The sequence below is a fragment of the Meleagris gallopavo genome, chromosome 12, assembly GCF_905368555.1.
Source record: "Meleagris gallopavo chromosome 12, MGAL_WU_HG_1.1, whole genome shotgun sequence".
In the NCBI taxonomy this organism is placed as follows: domain Eukaryota; kingdom Metazoa; phylum Chordata; class Aves; order Galliformes; family Phasianidae; genus Meleagris; species Meleagris gallopavo.
In genome coordinates this window covers 15,766,222-15,779,764 of record NC_139415.1, presented here as the reverse complement: position 1 = coordinate 15,779,764, position 13,543 = coordinate 15,766,222, and the positions used below count along the sequence as shown (strand labels likewise).

The 13,543-nt window shown below is 40.6% G+C and overlaps 1 long non-coding RNA gene across 1 annotated transcript in view; it reads right to left on the bottom strand.

Annotated features, from left to right (window-relative positions):
- LOC116217103 (uncharacterized) overlaps window positions 1-1,191 on the bottom strand; it is an 85,093-nt gene extending 83,902 nt beyond the window's left edge. The window contains exon 1 of the long non-coding RNA XR_014885832.1: window positions 1,017-1,191. This is a non-coding gene — a long non-coding RNA (uncharacterized LOC116217103). The remainder of the gene's footprint in view (window positions 1-1,016) is intronic.
- Between the last annotated feature and the right edge of the window lie 12,352 nt (window positions 1,192-13,543).

Below are 13,543 nucleotides of genomic sequence, written 5' to 3'. Positions count from 1 at the left end.
GCCACATGGGCATCCTAATAGAGTTGTGAGTTACTCTGCTATCTTAAAATACACTGACACCAGTAACTGGACTCAAAACAATAGCAGTTTCTCTCCTCAGGAGCTCTGTATTCTATCACCACCCATTACACATGTGCAACTTAAAAGAACCCCAAGACTGCAAGAAAAAAAATAAAAACAAACTTGTTTTTTGATGATTGAAATAAGACTGCTGATTCATTTCACAGTGTAGTTTAAATTATGCAAAACTCGGAGATATGTAAGGCATAACGAAAGGAATAACAAGGCCTTTACTTAAATTCACAATCCATTTCAACTGAACTGAAAAATCCTATTGCAGAAGAACAATTTCACGTTCTGCTAACATAACATCACAACCTCAGTACATAGGATGCCAGAAAGCACCACACAGCAAACAGCTGGAGCAGCATGTTATTTTAGACCTTACACCTGACTGTGAAAATAATGAATATTAAGAAATGAGTACTCGTACTTATCTACAGTTCATCATCAGTGACAAGAAACAAAACATCTGCACCTGAACATTACAGTTACATACTAACAAACGACGTTTTTCCCTCTGTTCATGCCAACAACAGCATTTGCTTTAGACCCTTCTAACAGCACATTTCAGAAACTCTGCTGTTACTCAGCCCACAGCAGAGTAATCCAACCCATCAGGCCACTGTTTCTGTAGGACAGAGCATTTTTGTGTCACCATTCTCCCACTCAGCTCACAGCAGGGGCAAATCAAACGACAGAGCAATAAGAAGCAGAAGCATCCACCTTATGACCAGAAACACTAGTCCTCAAAACATTATCTAGATCCTTTAGAACGAGGCAGAAACATGGGCTGGAAGCAGCCCCACAGAAGCATTTCCTTGCCAAAGGGCTGACGGCAGCAGCACGCCCTGACCAGATACGCCTTCCCCCTTGGAGGGGAAAACCTCCAGCCCCATTTCCTTGGGCGAAGAACTCAACTCCACCTCCACACTCATCATGGTTTTGCCTCCTACCTGCTTGACGCTCTGGTTTGCTGCTTCCCAGGGTGTCCCAACTCCTTCTGTCTCTGATGAGCGTATTCCCTTGCTCCCGTACGCACACAGCAGCATTACAGCGTTACTACTCGGGAAGCCTCAGGCCTCACACTGCTCCCTCCTTCTTTCCCCTCCTCCCTATCAACCACGTGGCACAAAATGGCCGCCGCACTCCCCAGCACGAGCCCTAGGAGTGGGAAAATAAAACCTCGAGACTGGTCACGTGGTGGCGCTGGAGCCCTCTGATTGGCTGACCATATGCAGCGTGCCTCACTCGGTCGTGACGCCCCCTGAGAGCAGCGAGAGTGAAAGCAGGTCGAATCTCTGTTGGGACAGAATTGCGGAAAAGGTCCAAAACATTTAAATGGCCACTGTGAAAGTTGCAAAATTTAGACTCCAGCCCTGAAAGGTGTCTCTCATGTGCCACACGGATAGGAGGCAGGTGGGAGAAGGGTTCCTCGCAGAAGCTGTCGCTGCCCTTGCAGCTGCTGGTGGCAGTGGGAGAGCTCACGAGTCACAGGGGCCTTCACGAGTGAGATGGGGCTACATCTCATTGTTCCCACTCAGTAACGATCAATAGAAGTGTAATTACTACTCTTCCTATTTGGCATAGCTAAAAAGGGTAGCGCAGCTTTGTGCTGGTTCTCCCATTGAGTATGCAGCTCTGCAAAACTACTCCTTTTATCCTTCTTTACATATTTATTACGACTCTTTAGACTGATCCATGCAAACTAAATGAAAGCAACCAATAGAAAGAGGTCGGCTTGTGCCAGCAATCCCCAGACTGTCAAGCGATCACTGAAGATTGGACAGGTCCTGATGAAATAAATGTTGGCTGCTGACTCTTCCAATTTTGCAACACTCCTCTGTGTCACTGGAGCAGCCTTGTCCAAGATTGAGATATTTGCAAACTGTCATCTTTCATAAATATCTGCCTTGAGTGACACTTTGCCCCCCTCCGTTTCCCTTTGAAATGTACCTAGCTGGCACGCAGCCTGTGGGATTTCATTGCCTGTGATAGGTGATTAGCAAAGAGATGATTTCCTCCTCCCTCCCCCTCCTCCCCTCTGCCAAAGGGCTGAGTGACAGGTCCAAAAGGCGAAAGGCAGACTGGGGAAGCAAATCTGCCAGAGGCAGGAGTGATGACACTCTGAAAACACTTCATTCATCTTGCCAAATTACAGGCTGGGCTGGGAACTGATGGGGACTGGGAGGGGAGGGCGAATAATCCTTTGCATTTGCCTCGTATGCTTGCAGCTTGAAGATATTGCAAAGCAGCTCCTGATGCTTGAAGGACGCACCCCAAAACCCGTCAGTTTCTTGCTCTGTAATGCTAACAGGCAAACTGCTACCTGGCTCCCGTTGGCAGCTTTCTGACGCAGCGTATTAACTGTCTTAGTCATAGATGTCAGATCCCTTAAGCTCTCAGTCTTCCTGCCCAGCCATCAATAAAAGGGGAAGAGAGGGAATTTCAAAAAGCAAAATCAAGTAGTAAGCATCTCACCCTTGCAGAGCTGGAGCTAACCGTATTGCATGCCTTTCCCTGCTTTGTTTGGTGGGAAATTGTGCAGAGGGCAAACGAGGTATTTGTGATTGAGAAGATACCTGTTTATCTATTGGGAAGTCTCCAGCCCCAGAGCAGGTAATTTGGAAAGTAGCACAGGTGTGAGGCAGTGATTATGCTGGTTCTCTGCAAGCTGTGATGTCTTCTGAACAACAGCTAGCATTAATTGTGTGCTTGGACAAAATTCTGCATAAAACTTGCTTTTTTTCCAGGAAGAGTACAGATTTGGCAATGCCAAATACATTGAATTTTCCCTCCATGCCCCCCCACAAAACACTGTATAGAGAATAGCATGGCGGGTGGTTTTTGTTTTAAGAAATTTTTCCATTTCTTCTTTGAAGTAGATGTCTAGCTTTAGAGTAATTAACGTTTCCTTAAATCACTCAAATGCTTCGGACCTGCCAATTAACTGCTTTAACCCAACTTTATACTACTTTCATTTTCAGACTTGACAATTCTTTTTAATAGGAAGATTACCAACAAAGGAAATCACCCTTTTTCTCCTTGCTTTGCATACAACCAATGTAAGCTTTAATATATCACTGAATCTTAAACTCACTCTTAGAAGTGAAGATGTCAGTTATTTCAGCTGGTACAATTGAAAGTCTCTTCTGTCATCCTGAAGTACTTCAATAGAGACATAAACCACTCCTGAGGAATGAGAAAGAATGATTTTATTTTTAATAATATGTGAGCTTTTAGTTATATTTCAAAGGCAGCAGAGCAGACTCTGGTCTCCTCCACAATAGTCTAAGGTATAACGTGCGCTTAATGCAGGCTTAATGCTGATGTAATAACTTCTGTGAGTTTTATCATATCAGAAACTAAATCTCAAATAAATGCTGATGCCACTTCTCATTTTTACTTGTATAAATGAAGCCTTGGCTAGCCTTTATGTAGCATCATCTGCTGATTGTATCTCCAAGGATATAATGAAAATGAAGATCAGGGCATAATGAAGTGAATTCCTAATGACAAAAATAGACTTTCTCTGTGCAGGACGGAGTCAACTGTCTACTCTGGATGGGAAAAATATAATCTAATGTGAGCTCACCTGATCATCACGGAATCAAAGATGTCAGACATAGAAAAGACAAGTTACACTGTCTATTCTAGAACTCCTTGAAATAAGGATATTCACTAGCTATTAATTTGCTAACAGGATTTCTACTGTACAATGTTCTATGTAGCAGAATTAAATGAGATACTTAAAAACATTCTAACAGTAGAAATCAAACATAGCATGGTTCTCTATATACTTAGAACACTAAAGATTTGCAAAACAGAAACTCTGCATGTTTCTCAGTGTTGAGTTTCCTGCATCTGAAAAGGTATTCAAATCAGCAACTACTCAGTTATGTCAGCTGAAAAATAAATGCCAAGACAACAAAATGATTAGATTTTTTTCTTGTTACATCAGCTCCAGCTCTTGCTTATAAATTGGAAATGCTAGAAAATGACCATCATTTGGTGTTGGAACAGGAGAGAATCATCAAACATGAAAATAAAGCACAGTAAGGATCAAAGTCAGCCAACTCTTTCTGGTAGATTTCAGTACTGAAGAGTGTGCAAAAAATATGATGCCATCTATTTTGATAAGTTATGTTCTGTCATCAGTCAGCAATTTGCAACTTCAAACAGCTAATTGAATATCACATACAGAGTGAGGTAGACTAAAATAATAACACACATAGGTTGCTCCAAAAGTAATGCCTCCACAGAAAATGTAACAGCTACAAGGAGCACAATAGCACTCTTTGATAGAGCAAATTCTCAGCTACAAAACGCTACTTTTCAGAACAGTCACTACCATTAGCTGTGCATTTTCACCAGCAATAAACAAGAGCCTGCACTCTGTGCTGGTAAAAATCTACACCAATGGAGATGACCCACTGTAGCTGCCTCTAGTGCTGAAACTCAGTGCTCACTGCCTCATTGTGCTGATATCCACTTGTTGATCTCTGTAAACACTCAGCAAGCATCAGTAAATGTCAGTGGGTGCTATTTTTTTCTGCATGGAGGAAATCAGTAACACACCTTTGATTCATAAGCACTTGCACGTCAGCGCCAATTTACTCAAACTACCCATCTGCTGCTATCTGTGGCATGCTAACAAAATGTGATGAAATACTGGCTGGAAGGTTCAGCCTCTACTGTCAAGCCACCAACACCCACCTGAAACATCATGGACCAACATAACAAAATAGGACATACTACTTTCAAAGCAGCCCTCATATTATCTCTTTCCACCAATACAGACTGAGAAACCCAGAGAATGAAATTAAAGTGAGCTTCTTAAGGATGGTCTCAAGGACTGATTTTGTGACAGAACAGAGACTAAAACTTGGAGGTCTTTTGTTTCCCCTCAACAATGTTAACTATATTTCTACGTTATATTTTTTTTTCCATACACCCAGATATAAAGAATCACATGCGTACATTCAACGGAAGGAAAAACAGGAAGGGAGCAAACAGATAGACAAAGCTGAATATCAGTATGAGTAACAGTTCTGCACCTAAAGAGGAGTTTGTGTGAATCTGAAGCATCTCAATCCATAGTTGCAATTAAAAGTAAAAATCCTTCTAGCTGCCATTTAACCATCCCTCCAGCTTAATTATGTTTCTACGTAAAATCAAAATAAAAAAGACATAGAAGAATTCCTCATCCACAGTCACATAGTGCTGCTGGAAGATTTCTCTTGGGAGTAGGAGCTGTGAAATATAACCCTGAAATCAGCTCAGGTGACTGTGCCTCCCATCAGAAGAGCAATTAGGGCTATTTCTTTCAGCTGACATACCATTCTGGAGCTGTGGATGACATTCCCAGTTTGTAGAGGGGAAAAGGATTAGTGCAAGTGTTAAAGATTTCCCAGTGGTCACCTCCGAGGAGTTTCTTAGTGATACACTGACTGTAGGTGGTTCTGCACTAAGCTGATGGGCTGCCTAAGGACTTTAGTAGATGTAGACCAATATCCAATTTTGGGGTTAAGAAAAAGTAATAATTGCTATACATGTGAGTATGAGACATAGCATAATCCATCTGTCCACCCACAAATACATGCACTGTTCACATGACAAGTTAATTGTGCATTAATCAGGATATAATCTCATACTGCTAATGCAAGTTATGATGTAATTCTACCTTTACTACTTATACAGCCATGGCCATTATTATCAAGTAATAAATTGTATCATTTTAGACTGATGAATAACACTAGTTAATGTATCTCCCCCTAACTTGTATATTTCACATGGTGATGAAGCAGTACTCTGACTTTTTCTTACCTGAAGAAGCTGCAATGTAGTTATCTTATGTCTTCTTTAGACTCTTCATAACTCTTAAAAAAGAAGAGAAAATATTTGAAGGAACATAGATCTAGAATGAGTTATTTTTCTTATTTTTTCCATTAAGCAGCAGCTGCTGTTACCAAGCTGTCATCTTTGTTGATAGGGAGATTAGGTGTGCATGCCAGAATGGGACTGGTGGATTCAGGGCATCCACCCCACTGCTTGGAAATGTTATTGCATTGATGAACTCCTGGATGTGAGGCTAAGCAAACTCCTTCCTGCAGCTTCAGCAGGGAAGAGGCTGTGGGAGCAAAATTCCTTGGAAAGGTCATAAAAGTTCTGCAAGACACTTAGTGCTGCTTTCCCACACCAGCACAGTCTCATCTTCTTCCTCCCCTGAAGTGAAAAAGATGAAATGTTTCATTTTGACATTTTCAAAATTTAAATTGTTCTGATTTTTCATTTCCAAAACAAGCTTTAAATTTCATATACACTTTTCTGCCTTCTCCTTGAAGAAAACAAAAACAGCTAACCTAAGTAAGACATGAAATTTCAGTCAGTGCCAAGCAATGTATTCTTATTCTTGCTCATCTGTCAAACTAAGCCCAGTAATCAATTGCCTGCACAATGCTGATCAATGTCTTCTATAGAACTTCTGCTGCCTCTAAATGTTGTGCAAGTGTTCAAAAGCTTTGGCCTGTACAAAAGGCACAGGAGTCACTCAAATAAGTGTTTACAAATTGTGCCTTACAGTCACTATTGTTCTCCAAACATAGAAAAGAGGCTCTATTTTATTTTATTTCCTTAATATTAAAACTCAGTGAAGCCGTACTGAGCACATATCATCTTCAAAGGGCAGCATTCTCCAGTCTACAAGGTAGATAAGACACGAAGAAGCATAACTTCTTCCTTGGTTAGCACATCATGTTCAAGGTATGGTTACTGAGTGTGCCATGAATGCAGTAAGAAGGTTACTATGTTCACAATTCTCTAAGGTACCGATAAGAAAACCTTATCACTTTATTAGTGAATCACAAATGGCAACAGTTCAGATCAAATTTCTCATGTGGCATAAAGATCATAAATGCAGTTCCCAGGGCTACCTCAGGTTTAATAAAATGAAGTCATCCATGTGTTGCTTTGTATTAATATTGCAACTAGTTTTAAACATATATAAGAGATGATTTTTCCTGAAGTGTTAAATCAAATTGAATCACAGATTTTTATGAGTGATAAAATGATAATAGACCAGATCTGGTCAGCTAGGATAATAACTTGATTCAGTACTTTGGATGTAAGTGTTTAAGGTTCCCATAATAAAACTGTAATGTTATACCCTAAAGTGTGTTAATAACATTAAGTGATGTAACAGTGAAAGCGAACTGACAGAATGTAATACCCATAGGGCCATCATAATAGAAATAATTTATAATGTAGCAGCAATAAAATCTTTAATGTTATCTCAATCCAGTCCTGTCCCCATGTCTGGGGTTTCATATTACAAGTGTTTTTTTTCTATGCATTTAAGTGTTAACTTAAAATAATTACGAAAATGGTTTTCAAAGTGGAAACGCCTTTCAAAGTTGCTGACCTGATAATCATATTATTAACTCTTTCCTTCCTAACAAATTCCCATGTGGCTGAAAGCTGATATAAAAAGAAGTAAATCTTTTTTACTTCTAATATGAGATCATTTTTCCCTTTAAAAGCCATTTACAGAAATCAAGGAATATGTAGGGCTGCCTTACTAGTGTAAAGAGAATCTCTTTCTCACCATTCTCACACCCAGATACAAACACAAAATACATTGTGAAAGAGTTTGAACAACCACACAGTAAGTGTCATTTCACTGTAAATGCATAATGTTCATATATGGGACTATCTGCTAAGAAGTGGAAAGCAAAAATAGATTTCATTCCTATGGTGGCAAAACAAAACCATGCCATGGAAGAGCCTGATTAGATATTAGAAAATGTTATTCAAGGCAAAGTGTTGGGGTAAATTGCCTGCACGGTCAGTGGGTTCCACACTGCACATTTTTAGGAGCAGAAATGCTCAAATGTCTGTGAGGTGTGAACACAGTGTTACTTATTCGACCTCTCGGCAGAGGAGTATGTCAACGAATCTCATGCAGAATCACAGGATATGCCTGTTGTAAGGCCCTCACAAGGATCATCAAGTACAACTCCATATATATAATACAGAATCAGTCTTTCCCTGTTTTGTACCATAAATATCTTCCTTGGCATCTCAATATAGAGCGATTTCCAACATCTCTTAAGAGAGCTGCCTCCAGGAGTTAAAGAGCTTCTTTGCTGTTTGTTCTCATCAAAGTATTTGAAAAGCATACTAACTGGACAGACACGTTCACAGATAATAAGAACATGCATGTAAAAATATCTAAATGGAGAACAACCTTTATTACTTAAATCGGGCTTTCTTTGATTCAAAGGATAGTTGTATTCCTCTTGCTGGCCAAACTGCCTCCTGAGAATATTGACTGTTTAAAGCAGACATCCTGAGGTCTTATTGTAATGTATGCCATGGCTCAGAGGAGAGAAAATAGAATAAATTCAGCATTTGAATTCCCTTACAAACCCATCCAACCCAGGACTAATAACCTGTGTCTTTAGAAAGCAGTCCAGCATCAGACATCCAAGATATTTATTGTGCAATTAAGAAAAATTCTCTAACTCTCAGGTTCTCTCTGGATCCACAAGGGAATCCAGAAAAAAATAACTGGAACTGAACAAAGAAGCAGCTTATCATCTTGAAATATGCAGGGTTAATCATCCCCTTGAAAGCAAATGTATTAGGAAAACATTAGATCCTTAGCCCTCTGTGACATAATTACACAGGCTTCTGGTTAAACAGAGGCGCTCATTAAGTGAAACATTTTATTTTAGTTTCTTGTTGGTTGCTGGTATTGTTGGGCTTCCTGCCCGATTCCAGCCAGGCTACCATATGAACAGTGAAAACAGCCAACACTGTTAATACAATAACAACAACACTTGGCACTTCCATCATTCTCTTGATCTCAACGTCTTAAAGCAATTTACAGATATTACTTGGTTTCACCATGTGACAAAATTGTCAAGCATGTAAGATTGATCACCCTTATTTTATGGATGGATAAAGCCGGGCAGAAAGGTATTCAGCTGGCATTCTCTGGCTGCTAAAAAGTTAGTGGGAAGACCCAGAAGTCCTGAAAAGAAACCACTTGAACTTACAGTTTCAACAATGACTGAACTTTTTTGCTTCCTTAGTTGCTACTGTCCCTTAATGGTTCCCTATAGCAGAAGGCTTGTGCTAGGAATAATTAATGAGGGTTGCAAATCCTACTGAAAAGGGAATTATAAGCATCAGTTCTTATTTGTGTTTTAAGAAAACTTGCTTTGATTTCACTCCACATAGATCTGCATTGGTTTATGTGAAAGTTAGGTCCAACATTTGGTGAGCAAAGACAAAGTTTGCAGTGGAAGAAAAAGATTTAAATGGGGATATATTTCAGTTTCTAGTTCACCAAATCTGGCTATTCAAAAATTTATCACGAGGTTTCTTTACAGAGCTTCCAGTAATGGAAACATAAGGGGAACATTTGTGCACAGGCTCTAAGACTACGTTTATAAACATGCAGCCTCTGAGTTGCCAATAACAGTTAGTCTCAAAACCCATCCCACCCTCTCGATCTGTTTTTGTCAAAGAAATTCTTCTTCAAGGAATGCATCTGGGGGAGCTCTGGCAGACATGAATCCAGGTATGCATTTATGTGGCCAAAGTTACACAATGAGGATCCCATCTACAGATGTACATATGTACATTTTCAGCCTGAGAAACAGTGAAGAGCTTTTCCCTTGTATTTAAAAACACCTCATACGTTGAAAACTGAACAGAGCTCATATTTACTGTTCATGGTATTGCTTCAGGAGAAAAAACTATGCAGAAGATAGTTTCCTTTCACACAGACAGGGTTTCATCCTGGAGCTCATCCTGATACATTTCTCAATACTAGACGGTAGGGAAATCCAATGGTCATTAGCCAGATTTCTGTCATAACAAAATAATTGTTTTTGTCCTTGGTCTGAAAGCGAGAACTTTGATATTTCGATGTTTAACGCATTGTAAGCTCTAAGAAACAAAATCTAAACCCATATAAATACCATCTAAACCCAGATCCCGTCATCGTGGATTGTGGATTGTTATCAGGTGTAAATTATCTGCTGTGGACACACCAGCACCCCGTAATTTGTAAGCTCAGTTGCCCTATCCTGGCTACAAAAATAAAAACATAACAAGAAAATCTAATGGAGCTACTACTGGAACAAGCTTTTAGGTGTAGGTGTGTGTATTACAAGAGTAAAAGAAGTGGGAATCAGCCTGTCACTTATTCAGATGGATATGAATGACTAGCTTCAAAAGAAACTCAAAAGTAAAAGATTAAGGGGAAGATGACCATGAACTCTCTCTCCTTTCCTAAAGGAAGTTCAAAGCTTCCTGATTTAGGTTCTTATCTCACTATAAAGAGGGCAGTGAGGAAGATAAAAATTTAAAAATAAATGATCTTTAAGAAATTATCCTCATCTGAGTGTCCTCCAATATGTCTGGTCCTCTAAGTGTTAAGTGAATTGTAACTAGATCCTAGAGAGACAGTTGCAACCTGGTTATCAGTGGCAGTAAATGGAAGATAATAGCCCCACTAGAGAGTTATGAAATGGCTTGTCTTTGAGCTGCCAAAGTGTTTAGGCTCTCTTTTATTGTATTCACAGCAGTAATCCGATATGTCCTGACTTCTGTCATCTGTATGTAATGCTTATCAACTCTCTGCCAGTGATTCACCCCCTTGTCAGGGACAATTATTCCTCAAAGTGCTGAGGTTATGACTGAAGCAATATTATGACTAGAAAGAAAATATGAAAGGTGCAGCACATCACAGCAAGCAATCTTGAAACTGACGTCAAAGTGAAGGAGAACATTGTTGATAAAGAAATAAGGCATAACAGGAGTGATGCACTGACGCTCCCAAGGCAGTCTGGGGCATCACTAAGGTCATACATACATATGACTATGGTAATGGAAGATTTTCCCTTTATTTTACTGGAGCTACATTGTCATACTTCTCTGGTTAGGTGTTTGTCCTTTTCCATTTCAAATCCCCATTTAAAGACATTTAAAACTACAGAGGCTGAGTCTGCCCTAATTCTCTAAATTTGCAGACAGGAGCTCAGACCAGGAAATTAGTTTTACTCCAGAGGTTTATGAAATGAAAAGCATGATCTAAGGGACTGAGTGTCCAATTTGCATTTTTTCAAGTTGCCTGAAATTACAGTATACCTGTGGTAAGGTTCTGATCCAAGCATGTTCAGACCAACCTATTTCATCACTCTTACGTGCCTCAGGCAAAACTTATTTAAGCTTTGTCACTCTCGTATTGCTTACGAATTCATTAATTTGTGGAAGTGGAATAGATTACCTTGGGCTTGTGGCCAGGTGAGCAATAATGCACTGGGGTAGCTAAAGTAAATGTCCTAGTTGCTGTGAGAATAGCACTGAAGAGAGAGAAGGCAATCTGCGAACCAGGGCAAGGGCCTCAGGGCACTAGAAACGTAGGACAACTGTAAGAGGGTAAAGGCTGTAGTATTTCTTTGTCTCCTCTGGAAGCAAGGGGAAACTGTGGTTTAGGAAGGTTTTGTCAATGGCAACAAGCAAAAGCAGCTGGTCAGTAAACATAATGGCAGAGATAGGGAGGCCAAAGAGGGGTGCCAGATGGTCCCAGGGGCAGTCCAGCTGACCAACAGCAGCACCTATGCCCTGTATGCATATGTGGCTTCAATCCAGTATGAGTTGTTAGATGTCAGTTTGCACATAATTCACTCAACTAAGTGTTTCAATCTACAGAGTAGCAGAAGAGGAGAAAAACAATCCCTCTCTGCGGTATTCTTGTAGTTCTCAGGCTCTGAAAGTACAGCACAAACTTTGTTCTTCACTTAAGGAGTGCCATTTCCCAGCTCAGAGGGTCACACCAGTCAAACTGAGAGGCCGAGAAGGGCCCAGTGAGAAGGTGAAAAAAGTGGGATGAAAGTACAGGGGAAGGGAGAAGGCAGTCAGAGTTGAAGAAAATTAAGTTACAAATCAGCTGTCCGGTCAACAAGCAGAGTGGCTTAAGCATATGCACTCTGGCCACAGAGATTAATGCAAGCCAGGTCTTTCTGTAGTGTTCAGTGCTGTTATTTGGCTGGCCTTCCTCACTGCTGAAGGGGGACCTACATGCACCAACAAGGAGCCTATGTTGGTCTCAAGGGTCATGAGCAGCATAGACAGCTGTGCTTCCACTGAAAGAGAGAAGGAGCATCCTAAAGCAATGAGGAAGAAGAATGAATTATAGCACCTTGTCTAATATATTGCAGTAATGTAATATAGCAGCAATAACCCCCAGAGTAGCATCTGGTGAACTTGCGACTAAACATAGCTTGTTTTGCTCAGTGCACACAAGTGACGAGGATATATTTTACTCCTCTGCTTCACCCTGCCCAAATATAAGTGGTAACAAAGCTACTTTGGGGAAACTTAGACCATCTACAAATCATAACTGCAAGCAGTTACTTCTTACCCAGGAAGCACGTAGCTCATTCTGCAGGAGAGTGCCCAGGAGCATAAACTCTTGAGTCTCAGTTACGGCTACCAAAGTAGGTAAAGATCTGCTCTCAGCTACTGTGACACTGCAAAATTCCCTTTTAAACGCTGGTGTGTAGGGGGATAGTTCAGGTGATATTTCCCAGGGATGCAGAAGGCCTGACTCTGCCGTGAAGAATATTAGTGACTAGTTGCTCTGTCCTCCATCAGAGTTAATCCTGCAGGAATGAAAAGGTTTGGATTTCAGTACTCACAGGAGGAAAAGAGAAGGGAGGAGGTATAGCCCCCTGCTAACATAACAACGTGACCAGTGCTCTGCCATCAGTTATAGCATTGCTTGTATTTGGCATTATATTATGAAAATACCTATTCAGAGTGGAAAATAAGATCAAAGACAACATTTCCGTAGTGATGACTTTAGGTCCACTTCACTCTGCTCCCTCTCCTCCTCCTGTCCTTCGTGTTTCAAGGCTCTTGCTCTATTCATCCACTCTATGCCACCCCAGGTTTACAACATCACATCAGCAGCAGCACTAATAACCCATGATTCTTTTCCCCTATTGTGTTTGTCAGAGTCAGTAATCTGGGCACTACAGTAGCGCAGCACTGAAAAGCTACAGTGTGTTCCTATAGCAACCAACTAATCCGCAGGTGGAAGGTGATTGGGCACCTTTTGCACTGGAACAATAATTTGAAAGATCTTTTTCAGTGTGCTGTTCAGTGGCATGAGTTCATTGTGTTGCAGCCCACTACGAATCGTTATAAGCCGTTATGAAAATGCAGCCATAGCTGCACAAATCATAGCAAAGAGAGGTGCGTCTTCCAGCAACAAGCCCTTGAAATATTTCACGGCAGGTTAAGAGGCCAAATTGTGTACAGCGAGATGTATTGTACAGGATAAAACAAAGGGCTTGTATAATAAGCCCATGCTGACAGTTTCCGAGTTGGGGAATCCCAGTGAAGTGTAAGTGTGTGCATGAATATGAGTTTTCCTGAGCTGTGGAAGGAAAACAGGCATAATAAA